The 16,506-nt window shown below is 39.8% G+C and overlaps 1 protein-coding gene and 1 pseudogene across 1 annotated transcript in view; both read right to left on the bottom strand.

The window, feature by feature from the left end:
• Window positions 1-16,506, bottom strand: part of Erc2 (ELKS/RAB6-interacting/CAST family member 2) — a 913,086-nt gene that overhangs the window by 203,965 nt on the left and 692,615 nt on the right. The gene's annotated exons all lie outside the window — the stretch shown is intronic.
• LOC118591683 lies at window positions 13,254-13,340 on the bottom strand (annotated as a pseudogene).

The raw sequence follows: 16,506 nt of genomic DNA, 5'->3' as shown, positions 1-16,506 counted from the left end.
GAAAATAGCTCCACTTTTCAAATAACAAACTGCTGTAGCTCAGACTCCGTGTTACAGCATCAATACACAGTTTCACTAGACCATGTGTTCAGATGGAGGACCTGTTTTTACCCAGTTTCACCAGATAATGAGTTGAGATAGCAGACCTGCTCAAAACCCTGCAGGTGCACATTCCTCTAAAATGCTGGGTTGAAGTCTGTGTGGACTTCACAGCAGGGACGGCCTATATGTTCAGGTTTATATCCAAGTTGTATTACTCATGGACTCTTCACAAATACATTTTTATTTTAAAAAATGCGAACATTTTTAAGCTTTTTTATTTTAGGTTTCTCCATATGTTGAGAAAAGCAGGAATACTTAATTTAAAGCTCCCAATCAACTCCAACCTTAGTCATTTTCTCTAACAGGCCCAGATACAACACACAGGCCATGGCAGCATTTTACTCCCACCCCTAAGCTGGCACAAAAATGTTTTTTTTCATGGGTGTTACTTAAAAGATCAATTTTAGGAAGCTTGTATATTGCATTCTCTCCCTATGGATATTTCTTCATGGCTATACAAAGCCACTGAAAATGCTGATAAAATTCTTAGTGATATGTGAAAACATTTAAGTTTGCTGGGAAATTGTTCATCTGGAGGCTTGTGATTCCATACATTTTAGAAACAGGTATTATCTTTGTTTCTTCGATAAATCTCTCCAGACCATCTGCACAGCAATGAGCCTGCAAGGACACAGGTGGTCTCCTTCTGGGTCAAAGGGCAGACATGCTTACTATGTTATATAATAGTGATGAGCAATGGGCAGGCATGCCACTGCCTATTACAAAGCATTCAAGCTCTTTAAGCTCAGAGTTGCTCTCCTATAATACAAACAACTACACGGACATGTTCATCTGGTCTCTGTAGGACCAGCTGCAAGTGGAATACATGAAAACATGCTAACGCTGATCTCTGAGTTATAAGCAATAAAATATTTTATCTCTGGCACAGATGTCTCTTCTCATCTCTTGCACTCACGACAGAGGTGGGGCAGCCTGACTCATGCCACTGGAGGCGGCTCAAGCTCTCCACAGTTCTTGCACTAACGTATATCCTCCAACAGGATTCCAATAGTGAATGTGAGAGGCAGGGAGTTAGTTACCTGGACTAGTATTCTGCTTATTCCTTTCTACATTATCCTTCCTCCCCCCAAAAAACATCATCAGAGTAAATGTTGAGTACTGTAAGTAAATCCTTGATCCAAGAAACATCAGGTATAAGCTTCCAAAGCTGTGGAGATTTAAACATCTTCACCAAAGTTATTTATGTTCTGTCCATCATCCTCAGCCTTGATGTTTAGACAGGGGCACACAGTTTTCACATGTGCAAGTCTGGGACAATCCAGGTTGAAAAATGTCAAGAATCTCTTAACAAGGGTTTCGGTGTCTACTTTTGTCCCCTCTGCCCATTTCCCTCTTCTAAAGTGTGACGTTGCACAGCTTTAATAAGAACCTCTAAATGTTACCATAACCCAAAGACTGATCATTCAAAACTTCCCCTTTCCCCATGAGTCTGTAATTCAGGATTTTTCAGTGCTTAATACTTACTTTTCCTTTTCTAATACTTTTTAAAGTCCCAATAATAATATAATTATGAATATAATATTATGAATTATGATGAATCACAAATAAAATGATATTATTATCATTATTATTATTGCCAGGAATTGAACCAGGATACTAAGTATTCCTGATAAGCACTCAACCACTGAGCTACATACCTAGTCCCAATAAATTAATTTTTAATTCTCACTTTAGTACTAAAGAAAAATAAAAATTAGTTTCTAATTCTTTATAGATGTTATCACCAAGTACAACTCATAAAACAACTTTTGTAAAAGTACTTTCAAGGCCATTACCAACATTAATATTCATAAAAAAGAATACATTTGGTTCTTTATATTTTTTATTTTGTTTGGCCAAATTGTCTTATATATATTTGCACTATACAATTATGAAACTCGCAATAAAATTCATTTAATGAAGATCATATACGCTTTGAAACCACCACTTAAATATTGGTCAGAAATTAATATGATTTTCCCCTAAAATATATTGAGATTTATAGTAAATAATTGTATTCTTTAAAGCAGCACCTATCAGAAGGTAACAAAAATGCATAAAGATATAAAAGTATGACGACATCACTCATCAGGACATTTGCCTCTGTCTTCATTTGAACAGCTCACTATGCCAAGCAAAGGCTCTAGGTTGGCAGAACCACTGCACTGCATTTTATACAACAAGCTTCACAAAATGACCAGAGAAAAATTTTCACAAACCTACAGTATTTTAAGTTATTATAAGCTAAATTCTGTGCAGTTACGGGTTTCCATTATCTTTGCTTTAAAAATATTCTCTTTTTATAGTGACAATGAACATAATTTAGTAAGGATGTGCTTTATTTTGCCAGCCCTACATCATACATTTATACTTTCACAGTCCCTGGGAGCCCACTTGCCCATACAGAGCCACAGAGCACCCACACTCAAGTGCTTCACGGAAACATGTGAAGGTTGGCCAGAGAGAATAGAGTGGGAGACTTATGTTAACTATTTCTGTGTTTTTCCCCATGTGGAGAATTTTGGTTCAGCCATTTGAAAACTTGAAAATAAAAGTATTTTCAGTTATGAACCACCATTTTAAAAAATTTTAACTTAGAAGACTACACATGACAAAACACTTGACTATAAACACAAAGAAAATTCTGCATTTTTTTTAGTAAATATATTGCCTCCTGAATCCAAGGCAGGATTTACTCTGCTTCAGAAATTGATACTGTCTCACCAACCAGAAGGGTTGCTAGACCTTTAAATCACTTTCAGCACTCAAGCTATCCTTTTCTCTTATTCACAGACACCGTAAGAATTACATCTAATACATCCTTAGTCATTCATTTAGTATGGTTAAGTATATGCTGGAAGCTTGCAATATTATCTTCAGAACATTGTTATATATTAGTATACAGTTACTGAGGTAATCTGTCTGTGCACCAAAATCTAGCTTAAAATATGAAAAGGAAGCCCAAATATGCTAGCAAAGTAGATAAGATAATGCAAAGAGAAATAAATCGATGGGGTCTGCTGTGTGCCAAGCTGAGAAAGTGGAGCATAGACAGCATTTTATCAAAGTGCAGCCTAAACAAACGTCAAGGAGAATAACTTCTTTAACAAATATGGGCAACAATGGAGGGGAAGAGGAGGAGTTCCGTACCCCTTCATGCATTTAGTAGGGGTTAACAATGGGTCCAAATATGCGCAGGAACACACTTAATAACCCTAAACTGTCATTCACTTTGTAGGAGGTAGTCAAGACTTAGCTAATAAAACACTGGGGGAAAAATGGTTTTAGCCACCCTGAAAAACATCCTCCAGGGCCTAGCACAAAAGAGGGCCGAAGGCTACCTTCTGCCATGATAAATGTCTCCTTTTGTGTCGCCTGTGGCTAACCCTCACAAGGAGAGCTTTGGCTGACAGTCATACACAACTACTACACTTATTACTGTCGATTTAAAAGGGCACACTGCAAACATTTCTGTTTCACTCCCTGCTGCTGTCATTCTGTTAATGATAATTTGAGCTTGGACAGGGGATCTAAAATTCATTTTAAGAGTTAAAAGTGAAGTTGGCCAATTAGGAGCTGTTGTAAACTGGCCTGGAGCAGAAGCATGAACACATTTTCCCCTGTGGGCTCTTGTTTTAGTTAGCTCACCCATCTTTCAGAACACATTCAATTACAAAAGTAGATGCTTGAAAAAATGCATCCCATTAAGAAACACTTGGATATTGACATATGAGGGTGGATCTACATTATGGATGGTGGTCAGCCTCAGGCAGTCATGCTCCAATCAGACTGTGGGAAAAAAAAAATCCGCTCAATCAACTTTTCCCAGTTAATTGTTGTTTTCTTTCCCTTATGACCCTGAATCTTCAACCATAAGTTCAGTAGGAGGTGACTTAAGACAGACGGTGACGAAAGATCTTGCTCAAAACAGCCTCTCTCTCACCCCTCGCTCGGGTGAGTGCCCGGTGGAGGTTTGCTGCGATCGCTCCTGGCAAGGGTTGCTCATTTGCCTCTGTTTTAAAGGTACCTTTTAAAATAGCAACTGGAGATAGCAGTGGTCTTTTGTATTAATTCATATTCACCCTGCCTACCGACACCACGATGGGTAGTACCCGCATAAGGCCCTTGGCAAAAAATCGAAGGAGCTCACTCAAGGTGTGGTCCACAAGGTGAGATACATTTGAGTCTCCTCAAAGACAAAGAAGAGAGCAGGTTCGTCAAGGCCAAGCTCTGGCAGGCCAGCCAGATTCTATAGTGCAGTTTGCTCTGTCACTCTCCTATACCTGACCTAAAAAAAAATAAATAAATAAAAAATAAAAATAAAAAATAGCTAATTCCAATGACCAAAGATTCAGTCTGTGAAGCTTCATAGAACCCAACTGGAATTCCTATCACAGGGCCCACAGTCTTGGGAAAGTTCTTTGCTCTATACAGCAGCTTCCGTCTGAACTCTAGCTTAATATGTGTGTGTTGGGGGGGGGGGGGGGAGCTGGTTTACTGTGTAGGATGCTCCATGTGCAAGTGTGCTGGAAAAGCTAGCTCTCACATGGGGACACCTGTGGCACTGAGATGGCAAGTACTAGCACGCTTAGCCTCAAGGATGTGCAAGTGTTGGTGAATATGAAGCCAACTGATTTCCCTACATGAACAAGGTTCAAGGCCAGAGGAAGTGGAATGTCAGGAGAAGAGCTACCAGCCCCACCCTAAATTGTCCCGACAATTTCTTTCCCTTTGATTAAGCTGATAAAGAGGCAAAGTGTGGAAGAAGTGTGGGAGGGACTGTTGTCTAGTTAGACAGGGACCTAAGTCTTAGCCATGAGGTATGACTGATTACTCTGTGCTAGATCCCAAAGCAAGAAACCAGGGTAGGGGGGCAGGAGAGGGCAGAGAAGAGCAGGGGAAGGGCAGAGGATTGAAGAGGAGGGCAGGGAATGGTAGCAGAGTTAAAGAAGGCAAGGGAGGCAAGGGGGCTTTCTTTTGAGTACTTTAGCTTCTTAAGAAGAAGCTTACCCTCAGAAATAAAATGTCACTGGGGTCATGTAAAGAAGCTACCAATCCTTAGTGCCTGAGCTTTGCAATCAAACATTCTTGGATCTGCATGTCAGCATTACTTACTGTTGTAACGGGGCAATCATTTAATGTCTCCAAAACTTAGATTTCCTTGCAAATGAACCAAGAAGAATAACTATAAAAATTAAATGTGATAATGCACACAAAGCCTTTTGCTCAGTTTCTGACTAGACCACGTGATATATGCTAGCAATTACTATTACAGAACATGGACACCACCAAATTTAGAGATTTGAAAGTTTTGCATTATTGTATACCAGGCCCCTCTTTGTATTAAATATATCTAAACGTGTAATGAGTCTTTTACTTTCAAGACAGTGTTTCAAAGAAACTTCTAAATTTGGTTTCTGTTAACTGAACATTTGACTTTCATGAGCTGACATCTGGTTCTCAAGCAAACTTAAAGGAGAAAACAGATTTTGAGTGTGGAAAAGGGTCTGCGCACCACAGGAGAGTGGCATCCCACACAGCCAGGCCTGACTTGGTTAATAACTGTTCAATATCACTCTAGCCAAAAGGCCACACAGAAGTGGGAAAGATGTGATTTCATGCAGCATGAGAATTTGGGAAATGGAAATGTGTTCTGAAAGGTAACCCTTTAAAAGTCAAGGTCAAGTACATAATCTAACCAATGTCAAACAACTACAAAACAAAACAAAAATCCTCCCATTAAAAAAATAAATCTTTGGAGGAGGCTGGAGAGATGACTCAGTGGTTCAGAGCACTGGCTGCTTTTCCAGAGGACTGGGGTTCAATTCCCAGCACCCACATGGCAGCTCACAACTGTCTGTAACTCCTGTTCCAGGGGATCCAACACCCTCACACAGACATACACGCAGGTGAAACACCACTGTACATAAAATACAAATAAATAAATTATATTTTAAAATCTTTATATTAATTGCTAAGTTTGGAATGATGGAGGGTGAGTACAATGGACTCCCATTGTCCAGCCCATGGATATGGTTGGATGTCAATGTTTGGTCATTTCCATAGTCTGTCTTCTGTGATGAGAAGGATTCTCTGTTGCCATTTGCCTCTAGTAAGACCATTCTATGTAAAACATAACACCAGAGACCTGGAAGGTTACTGATGACTGATAGTGAGAAATCATATGTATCTGAGCTGTCCTGTGGGCAAACTTTGCTTAGCGTCTATCTAAAAGAAATTTACTGTCTATGGATGGTGATCAGTTACTGCCAAGAGATTTGTCCAATGGTATTAACTTTTTGGTTGGTACTCAGCAACTGCCAGAGAATAAGTCACTGCTTTCAAGGTTTTGCCCACAGGGCACTTGTTCATTTGTTTCTTTTTTTGGCAAGTGAGTATGTGTACATACGTATACATTTGTGTATGTATAAAATTGCCCAAAGATGATGTACTTTAATTTCCCTTATACTGTACATTTAGAACTACTCATTTATTAGTTTTTAGAGGAAGCAACAAAATGCACTCCTGTATCTTGAACTAGATATTCCATTCTTTTATCATTCAGATCTACTTTTGTTTCATGTGTGTGTGTGTGTGTGTGTGTGTGTGTGTGTGTGTGTGTGTGTGTGTGTGTGTGTGTGTGTAGATGCTGGTGGAAGCTGAGGTGGGGTGGGGGTGGAGGGGATTCCCTGGAGCTGGAGTTACAGGCAATGTCAGCTACCAGATGTGGGTGCTAGGAGCTGAACTACCATCCTCTGGAAGAACAGGAAGTACTCTTAATTACTGAGCCATGTCTCCGGCCCTGATAGTTCTCGTCTTAATGTGAATTGTTTGTATTACACAAGACCTCTTTTATTTATGTTTACATGGACTCCATTGTTACCACAAGCCAAATTATAATGGAAAACAAAAATAGATTGTCATTATACTGCTGTGAGAAGGACAGGTACATGGAAAGGGGGCACTGTAGAATTTCATTAGTATAGCATCTATGGCAAACAGGTAAGGTTCTGTGGGGAGGATCGTTGTAGATAAAATTATATAAAATTGAGTTTCCTGGAAGCAGTTCACTTAACATGCTTTTAGTTCATGAGAGGGGAAAGGCAGATGCAAACATGGGGAAAGAAACAATGCGTCACATCTGTGTATCTTAGGAGTGATGGGGTTGGTCAGGCAAAAATGAGGCTGCAGGGAGGAGTGGGAAGACACAACCACTGCTCGGAAGGAGGCTGAAGGATAGGCCATCTAGCTGAAAACCCTCCTCTCCTGCTCCACACACAATGGATTGACCAGTAGTTTAGGACAACCTTTTCTCCGGGAAGTAGATGCTTTGAAGGCGTCCTCGCCAAAGGTGGGATTGTTCATGTGCTGTCTCCGTTTCCTTGAGGAGTCTGGATTTTAGGTCTGCCATCTCGTGGCCACTGCCATAAATACTGTCATTTCCTGTTCCTGTTAGCCCTGTTCCACCTAAGTAGCTTCAAGTCTAAAGTCTATATTATTAAAAAATACCAAAAGGTGCTTAATTTGTAAGAGGAAAAGGACATTGCCATAGGAGAGATTGGCTTTGAATTCTAATTCTGTTTCTGCCAAGATTTCTTCTTTTGATGAAAATATAGATTCAAAAGATCACTTATCAATTACCAATTTATTGATATCAGATTGGGCCTGCTGAGAAATCAAAGGTAATAAACTTCAATTGTCTGTTTTTTTTAAAAAATGCTTTTATTGACTATTTTAGAAGGAGGTTACTTACTAAGCACAAAGTTGTCCAACATTTATGTACTTGGAGTTGGTAATAAACATCCATAATAAAACTGATTATAAGTCCTATACAAGAACAGCAAGGGTGGGGCTTTGCTGAAAATTAGCTATGGGCCAAATGACTGAGATTGCACACATACACTCGAGCACTGTGAGTTTATCATCGCTTGGAACAAACTGGAGGAACTGCTAAGACACCATCAGAAAACAAGAAGTCCATCCAATGCCCACTCACTCCCATCTGCTGTGTGCGTCAACAGGAGAGAAAACGAAAGCACATAATGCTTTTATGGTGAGATTTTGGCAACATAGTGTGGCCTTAATCTAAACAGTGGAACAGGAGTTTATTCGACAGCTGAGTCCAAATTCCAAAGGCACTGACTTGTGCTATATACCTTAAGTCTTGAGATGCTAAGCAACTGATAAGGAGACATCAGTGACAAAGAGCTGCAAAGGTCAGTCAGCAAATGTAGAAATAACAGCAAGTTCTGTTAGTTACCTGCAATTTCTAGATTTATGACTACTCTTTAAGGGACACTACCAGAGAGCTCTGTGTCAACGAGCAAGGGAATCTCAAACCAGAAAGCCAACACAGAACAAGAATCTGGTAAATTACCTGAATGTTCCACATCTGGAAAGAATCGAGAGGAGGCAGCCCAAAGCACAGTATAGAAAGCTGTCTCAGATTCACAGTATGGGTGGCCCTGTGGCCATGGAGGTGAAATTTCCATCCTGGGAGGCGTGAGCACTACAAGCAGGAACACTTCTGATGTGAAATTCTAAAGTCTTATCTGGATTGAACACCCTCTTCTGGGGTGGCCATATGAGCATTACTAACCAGATGGATGGCCAGAGTCAGGGGCTTTGATTCCTTCAATTCATTCAGTGTATATTCACCTAAGGCAGCTGTGATGGCAGAAAATACCAAGAACTGGCCTTTTCTTATAAAGAACAAAAGCAGGCTGTCACAGAAGATCATATACCTGTGCATCCTACTTACTAATCCACTGGCTGTGCATAAGAATGCACATGGTATTCCAATAACAGGTGTCATATGCTGGAATAAGCCACAGCAATGTTCCCTTAACAAGCGCAATTGTCCGTAGCCTGATATCTAGCACACAGCAGAGACTAAAAAACAAGCAGAAAACTTAGTCTCATATCTGTAAATGACAGGCTGAATGAATGATAGGGAGTTTTTTTTTTCAGGGGTGAGGGGTTAAGACAGGGACTCTACAGAGTCCTGACAGTCCTAGAACTCACTCTGTAGACCAGGCTGGCCTCAAACTCACAGAGATCTGACTGCCTCTTCTTCTTGAACACTGGGACAAAAGGTGTGTGCCACCATGCCCAGGCAGGAAGTTCACTTTTTTATGTGTTAGAAACAGGTGAATATTGACAATTTCATGTTTCAATCTAATATCTTCCAAAAATAAAAGGAGTATTATAGGCCTCTTTGCTTGTTTAGCTGTTTATACCACACGCCAACAGATTTAAAAAGCTGAGACAATTCACCTTCCACCCCTAGAGGCTCAGTAGAGCCTGTTACACAAATTGGAGGAGTGAGGAGGGGACTAGGAGCCCACAGAAGTGACAGAACCCGGCCCATCATAGAAGGCTCTAGACCTGGAAAACCACTTAGTGAGAAAACATCCTGGAGACCAGACTCCAACCTGACACTGATTCCCATTCCCTGTGATGCTGATCTGTTCACTGATTGCTTTGAGACCAAATCATCCATCTCCCTGGACAGCCCTAAGGCTGCTCAGCTTACGAGCAGGGCCTCTGCTTAGATCTGAACTTCAAGTCACAAGACATAAGGCAGGAGGCAAAGAAGACTCAGGCTACACAACTTCTGAGTGGTCTTTCCAAAGTCCCACTGAAGAAAGGCCCAATAAGAACACAGCCTTAAAGATGAGTGCATGCCTACAGGTGGCGTCACAAAAGGACAATCTAATATTGTCAATCAATATCCTACTGTCTTCCATATTCAGAGACAATTTGCTAATCACAGAATACCATTCATATGCTAGGAGACACAAGCCATGGATGAGGCTTATGAATATTCTAGCAAGTGAAAATGAAAGAATGTGAAAACGAAAGTAGTAAAAATAGACAAATAAGGTTGTTTTGTTTTTTACTCTGTTAGTGTAGAGGCTAAGCAGTCACTGATAATTCTCATTGTGGTTACTGTATAAATAGGCAAGGCACAAGAAAGCCCACTGTTAGATTTAGTCCTTTCAAGTTAGCCGTTACCAGATTTGCACTGTCATGGTAAAGGTGAATGGTGAGGCTGTGCGGATTGAACGGAATCCTCAAGATCTTACTGCTTTTAGAGGAACTGGAATTTGAATCCAGGTCTGACTCAGAGTCTGAACTCCCAGACTGTTCTCCAAATGCTTAGATGTAGTAAGAAATGTCCTTGTGGCCTAGGAGGACAGAGCAGGCTTTGCAGAGGATGACAATGATGTCTGAAGTGTGAAGGCAGGAAGGACCGGAAGGACTGCAGAGGAAAAGGAAGCTAGGAGGACTTCCAGATGGTTTGTCTGAGGACCAGCTAAGGGGATCTGACATTTAAATCCTGTCTCTCCTGCTTATTTACATATTTTTAAGATGCATCGCTTTCACGGAGTTGAGAGATCACCAAAGGAAAAGTGTGGTCAAACTAAGTTATGTAGAAGTGTCAACTCAAAGACTGGTGATTAAACATATAGACACACATATGTGTGTGCACACACACAAGTAATAGGCATTGGGAGTAAGATTGCTAACATCTTTTCTGGAGAGGAAAAACTTTCTGTTCTGAAGTCTTGCAATTGTTTTTCCTCCTTTTTGTTACTAATATGCTCTTTTCTTAAGTGGTGGTAATGATAGTTAATATTTGAATAGTCATTTAATTTAATAGCGTAACTATATTGTCAAGCATATGTTGTTTTCAAAAACACTATTCCATATATTGGTCCATGCTATCCAAAGTCTAGAAACCATCATTCCATTGTTGAATAGTACTATAATTAGGATGTATCTGAGAAAACATGCTTGGCCCTTCTCTACCCTGCACAGATGGAGGCCCATGTTTCTCTTCAAAAACTGTTCGGCATTTACTTAAATATTGTTGAGAGTGTCAAGTTCGCTGACTTAAAAATGGTTTTGACTTAATGATTATTCCTATGATAATGGCTGTTTTCAGATATGATATCTTTAGGATAGATGTAGGCTACCTCTTTATTCCACAAATAGCCTTTATTAAGCTTGAGCATTAGGTCCCCTCTTGGTCTCTCAGTAATCCCAGAAGAAAGGACAAGCTGAGTTGGTTAATGTCAATCATTGGGGAAACCTGAAGATAGTTGGAAGGTCCAGTGAGAAACACAATGGCTGCTGTTTCAGACTTCAGTGTTCCTTTCGGGAGACGTGGGCTCTTAACACAATGCAATACGTAAAATGCTGGAACTTGTGAACAGGGGAATGATCTGATCCCCTGCCAAGGTAGACTCAGAACACAGCTGTCACCTCCTTGCCTCTCTGCTGGAGTGAGTTCTTGGGACACCTTTCCAAGAGTACCCCAGGATTTCAACCAGCTCTCAAGGATGCAGTCATAGATAGGTGAGAAGAAAGTCCGCCATGTTAGGTGCTGAGCAATACTCAACACTGTTGAGTGGCTGCCCCATCCTATCTCTGAAGGTTTTCCTCTGGCAACAGAAGGTCATCTTGAACAAGCCCAAGAGAGAAAATTCTAGCAAATTTTGACACACTGTGTAACTCAACGTATGTTTTCATTCATTTCTTGGGAAAGCAGAGCTTGTTTCTCCACTGATTTGATTCACAGAAGCTGATTGGTCCATTCCAAGTTAGCTGAACAGTATTGCCCACAATTCTGAACACCTACAGTTCCTGCAATAGGAATCTCATAGCCAACATATATCAGCACTGGGTGCTGAGCAGTCTGATTGTATTAGCTCATTCAATCTGCATGGGAACCCACTAAGGAAGGTATCATTTTGTCCCATTAGACAAATAAGAGTCAAAATAGAGAACTGTGTCAACTTGGCCAAGTTAAAATGTCTAAATTGAGAAGGAATGATTTGAGCCTATACAGTGTGGAGTTATTTTTCTTAAGACTTTTAAAATATTTTAAGTATGTGTCCTTGGATGAAGGGGCCCTCAGATGTCAGAAGATGGAGTTAGATGTTCTAGAGCTGGAGTTACAAGCCATTGTAAGTTACCTAATGTTGATTCTGGGAACTAAACTTGGGTACTCTGCCATATCAATACAGGCTCTTAACTGCTGGGCCATCTCCAACCCAGTCTGGAGTTTTCTAAGTCCTCAAAATAAAACAAGTAAGTTGTAGTTGTTTTGAGTTGTGATAACCCTTACTCAACACAGGTAAACCACAACATGCTCATGTCAAACCTGGAACAGAACTGGCTAGATCTCAACAGGAGGCTCATCCCTCAGTCACAATGCTACTGTCATTGGAGAGAGCCCAGCACAGCTCTATACTGGAACATGGATGATTATTGGGTTTCTTAGGGAATCAAGCCAGATACAAAAGCTTCTAGTAAAATTTCTTGAAAATAGTGGTAAGACTGTGATAAGACTCAGTGGGCACAGCCTACCATAAAATGTTCCCAAATGGACCATGATGTCTCAATCCCAAAGGGAAGACAGTGAGAAATCTTAACCTCCAATCTACTCTCTTGTTAGGAAAAGGCATCTAAAAAGAAAAACACAGAGGTTCAATAAAATGTCACCTGAATTAGATGTGTAGGTTGGACCAGTCACTTGATTTTAGACATCCTAACTGTAAGGTCTATACAATTAAGAATGCTATTTAATACCAAGTCTACTGATAAGGTCACATGAGATGGCATCTGTCAAAGTGCAGGATCCTAGAACAATTTTCTGACATTACTCTCTGTATCCATGCCTACAAACCCATGTTTTCTAAAATCCAAGTAGAAATACTCTATGTATATGATTAATCTCAAATAGTACCTGGTACAAACAAGCTTTGTGGCAGACACAGCTTCTACCATTTAAACTAAACTTACCAAGCCAATTATGAATCAACAGATCAAATGGTTGATAGAAATTCCAACTAGGAATCTATGGAACAAAAAACAATGGATATTTCCAAATAGATTTAAAGTATGATCAGTTGGGTCCAAGCCTCAAGATGTCTCATTATGCATATGTAAGTATTCCAAGACATGGTGGAAAGCACAAGATTCAAACCACTTCAGGTCCCAAACTTTTTGGATAAAGGATACCCAACTTGTACTCACCCTTTTATGAGGTATTATATGAGAGAGAGGAGATAAATCAGTTAGCACAGTAAGTTTCATTTATAGCAAGCAGTTATTTCCTGTTATAAATGTAAGCTTAATGATTATAACCATTGTTAGATGCCATGAAGTAGGTGGCAATGTCTTAACACATGTGTGTTGTGAGGCCCTTGTCTCTTTTCATACAACACTATAACCATTATTAGTGTAGTTCATAAATTTATTAGCCAAAAGACAGATGTATTGAAATCACCAACCTTCAGAAACCAGGAAGAAAAAAATTACCTTAAAGAGGGGTCAGATTGTTTTTTAATAACAATATTCTTAAATTATCCTCCTCTACAAGTTTATTCATTCCCAGTGTTGACAACAGCATCAAAATTTCACCTCCATATACAAAGCAAATATAAGCAAGAGAAGGAAAATTAACTTGTCTCATGAATGGGGGAGGGGGAAGAATTGCTTCATACAAGTGGTGGTGTGCCCAGGATAGTGTTTCCATTCAAAACTTGGACCTCCTCTCTTCATTTCTGAGCAGAACTCTTTTGAATACTTAAGCCTATTCTTCAAATGAGTCATCACAGCCAAAAATACATTCGGAAAAGGGTAGAAGAACTGGCAAAATGTTACCAAGAATATGAGGTTAATTTGCTTTAAAGAAAAAAAAATACACATGGATATAATATTTACTCATTTTTACCTAAGGACTTTTAAAATCTCTCAACATAATAGAAAAACTATCAACAGTGGATGTAGGTGTCTAATGTCTCTTTGTTCTGTTAAAGAAATCTGAAATTCTTCAGCCTTTCTTTCATAAACAACGCAATTTGAGCTAGGACCATTCTCAGCTCAAATGAAAATAATCTGGGCTATATATATTAAAGAGTACTAATTAAGTGCCTATAACAGCAAAGTAACTATTGTAATGTGACAGCCATGGTCTTCAGATCATTCCCTTTTTAAACAAAGGTGGGAAAGTGGCAGGTGACACTGCAGTTTTCCTGATATGAAGACAAAAATTAATCTCACATTCATTCTTTTTAAATGACTTACAAACAAGATACTCACCATTCTATCGATTAGTTATTCTTTTCTCATCTTAGCCCTTTGCTCCAAGATCCGTCTACACCTCATTTATTTATTTCCCCGTGAAGACTGCTTATAACTCCCTTACTCCAAGTTTGAAATACTGCCCTGTCTGTGAATATAGAAGCCTAGAAGTCGTCTCAGTAATTGGTGCTTTTAGCTGCCCACTTAATCTTGCTTAAATTGCCAGCATGCACGAAGGGGAATGATGGAGAGGCCCAGGTTAAGAAACCACCCGATTGCAAACACAGGGGATGAGGTTCATAAAGAACCCCGATGATGTTCCAAATCATGGGAATGAACAAGTCACAGATGAAGAGCACTCACTAGCTGGAAGCAAGGTGACAGCCAGCTGTGGTAGTTAAGACATTATTGCTTCTGTAAAGGCTGAACTCAAGTACAAAGTAGACATGTAATCTCCAACTCCCCAAACACCCCAATTTGGCCACTAAAGATGCTGTTTTACATTTCCAAACATTTTCCCCTGTCACTACTTTTTATACTTCAGTTCTCAGGTTGTAAGTATTTGTTACTTGCAAAGCAGCCCTCTTTGAACACTGAATCATGGAGGCATTTGTAACAAACTGCCAAGGGGGCCTGCCAAACAAAAACTCCCTGCTGGTGACATGACCACCTAGTGACCTCTAAAAATGTTGTAACAATGTGAAAAATAGCTCCCTCTTGTAGGAAACAGCAATTTTTTAAATTAAACGTACATCGAATGTTCACTTATATACAGATAAATGGTGTTCAGAGTCACCTTCTCTGTTTCCAATTTCAATCTTTTGAAACCCAGCCCAAACCTAAATAAATAAACGTTGATACTAAGAAGAAACTAAGAACTCAAGAGCCTTGCGATTTCGCAAACAGCTTTTTTCCATTTTCGAAAATCTAAACTCCGGGCCAGACAGAGAACAGGTAATGAGAAAGAACAGGCTTGGCAGTCCCCCTGTGGGTCTAAGCTGAAAAACACGTCAGGCAGCAGTAAGTGGCTTTAATTTGGCAGGCTTAATGTCTTTAAAAGTTTGCAGCTTGCTTGAGAAAAAAATTTAAAAACAGTTATAACATTTACAAATTGAAATACAAACACTAAGCTAAAAAGCCACCCTGGTGACATCTCATCACCCTGTGACTTTTAAATATGGTCTTCAATTGCACCTTCCCCTGCACTCCCATGACAGGACACAGTCATGATTATTAACGCTGGGCAGTGGGAAGCCAACTGACGCTGTGGCATTCTCGATGACTAACACTGGTATATTCAGTTTATGCCAGTGACATCAAAACATCCAAGACTAGTCTTCCTTTTAAAGGGTGAGATGTGTACCCAATGAGACAGGGGAAATGGAAAATTGTATATGACAGTGAGCAATTTCCAAGGCATTGGGGTGCTGTCTTCCCAATTAGTTTATCTCTCTAAGTTCCAAAATTAGAAGTCTCAGAGCAATGGAGGTATGGCATGTCAAGGCTGTTTGACGATCATTGGTCTGTAGTTCATTCTGATGTCTTTGGATGGATTATTTGCAAACACTTGCCCAAGTCATAAAAATTCAAATTGCTTCTGAAACAATGTGACATCAGCCACTGTTTGATTCCAAGCACCTAAGATGCCCTGCCTCCTCTCCCCTTACCAAAGCAAGGCAAACACCCTAGAGTTCACTCCCTCAAAGAGAAAGAAAGGAAATTTATGTTCCTCTAACTCTGATTTTAAAAATAATAAGATGAAAAAACATATGCTTATATTAAAACATGCTCATCCTTTTCAACTTCCTTTATTAATCAGTTAACTCACCAAGTTCAACATGCTTCAGGTGAACATGCCACACACTGAACTAAAAAACAATTCCCCTTGGCACTAAAGTATGAGGCAGTACTCCTGAAAGACTTGCAAAGCATGCATGCTCACATGTAGGCATGGGAAATTACTACCAACTCACCGCCTTATTGTGTGACATAGTACCCAACCTTGAATTAGCCATTTTTAACGTGTGCTTTCTTCCAGGATGAGGGGATTGCCACATTACGGGGCACACTGCAATGCTGGATTTTTTAGGGCATATGAGAAGCAACTGAAGACCTACCCTACAGACGAGTCTATCTGAGTATTTGAAATGGGGATGTTCTCACTGATAGTCTAATTTGATCAGTAATAAAACCTAAATGTATGTTTTAAGGAATCCCAGAAATGAAATTATGATAAATAAACCCATTTAATCCCAGTGTGCTGGTGTCTCACCCCACAGCAAAGACACTGTCCTAAGACTCACTCAA

Source organism: Onychomys torridus, chromosome 9, assembly GCF_903995425.1.
Source record: "Onychomys torridus chromosome 9, mOncTor1.1, whole genome shotgun sequence".
Classification (NCBI taxonomy): domain Eukaryota; kingdom Metazoa; phylum Chordata; class Mammalia; order Rodentia; family Cricetidae; genus Onychomys; species Onychomys torridus.
The sequence above is the reverse complement of the archived record's forward strand: the minus strand, read 5'-3'. Positions and strand labels throughout refer to the sequence as shown.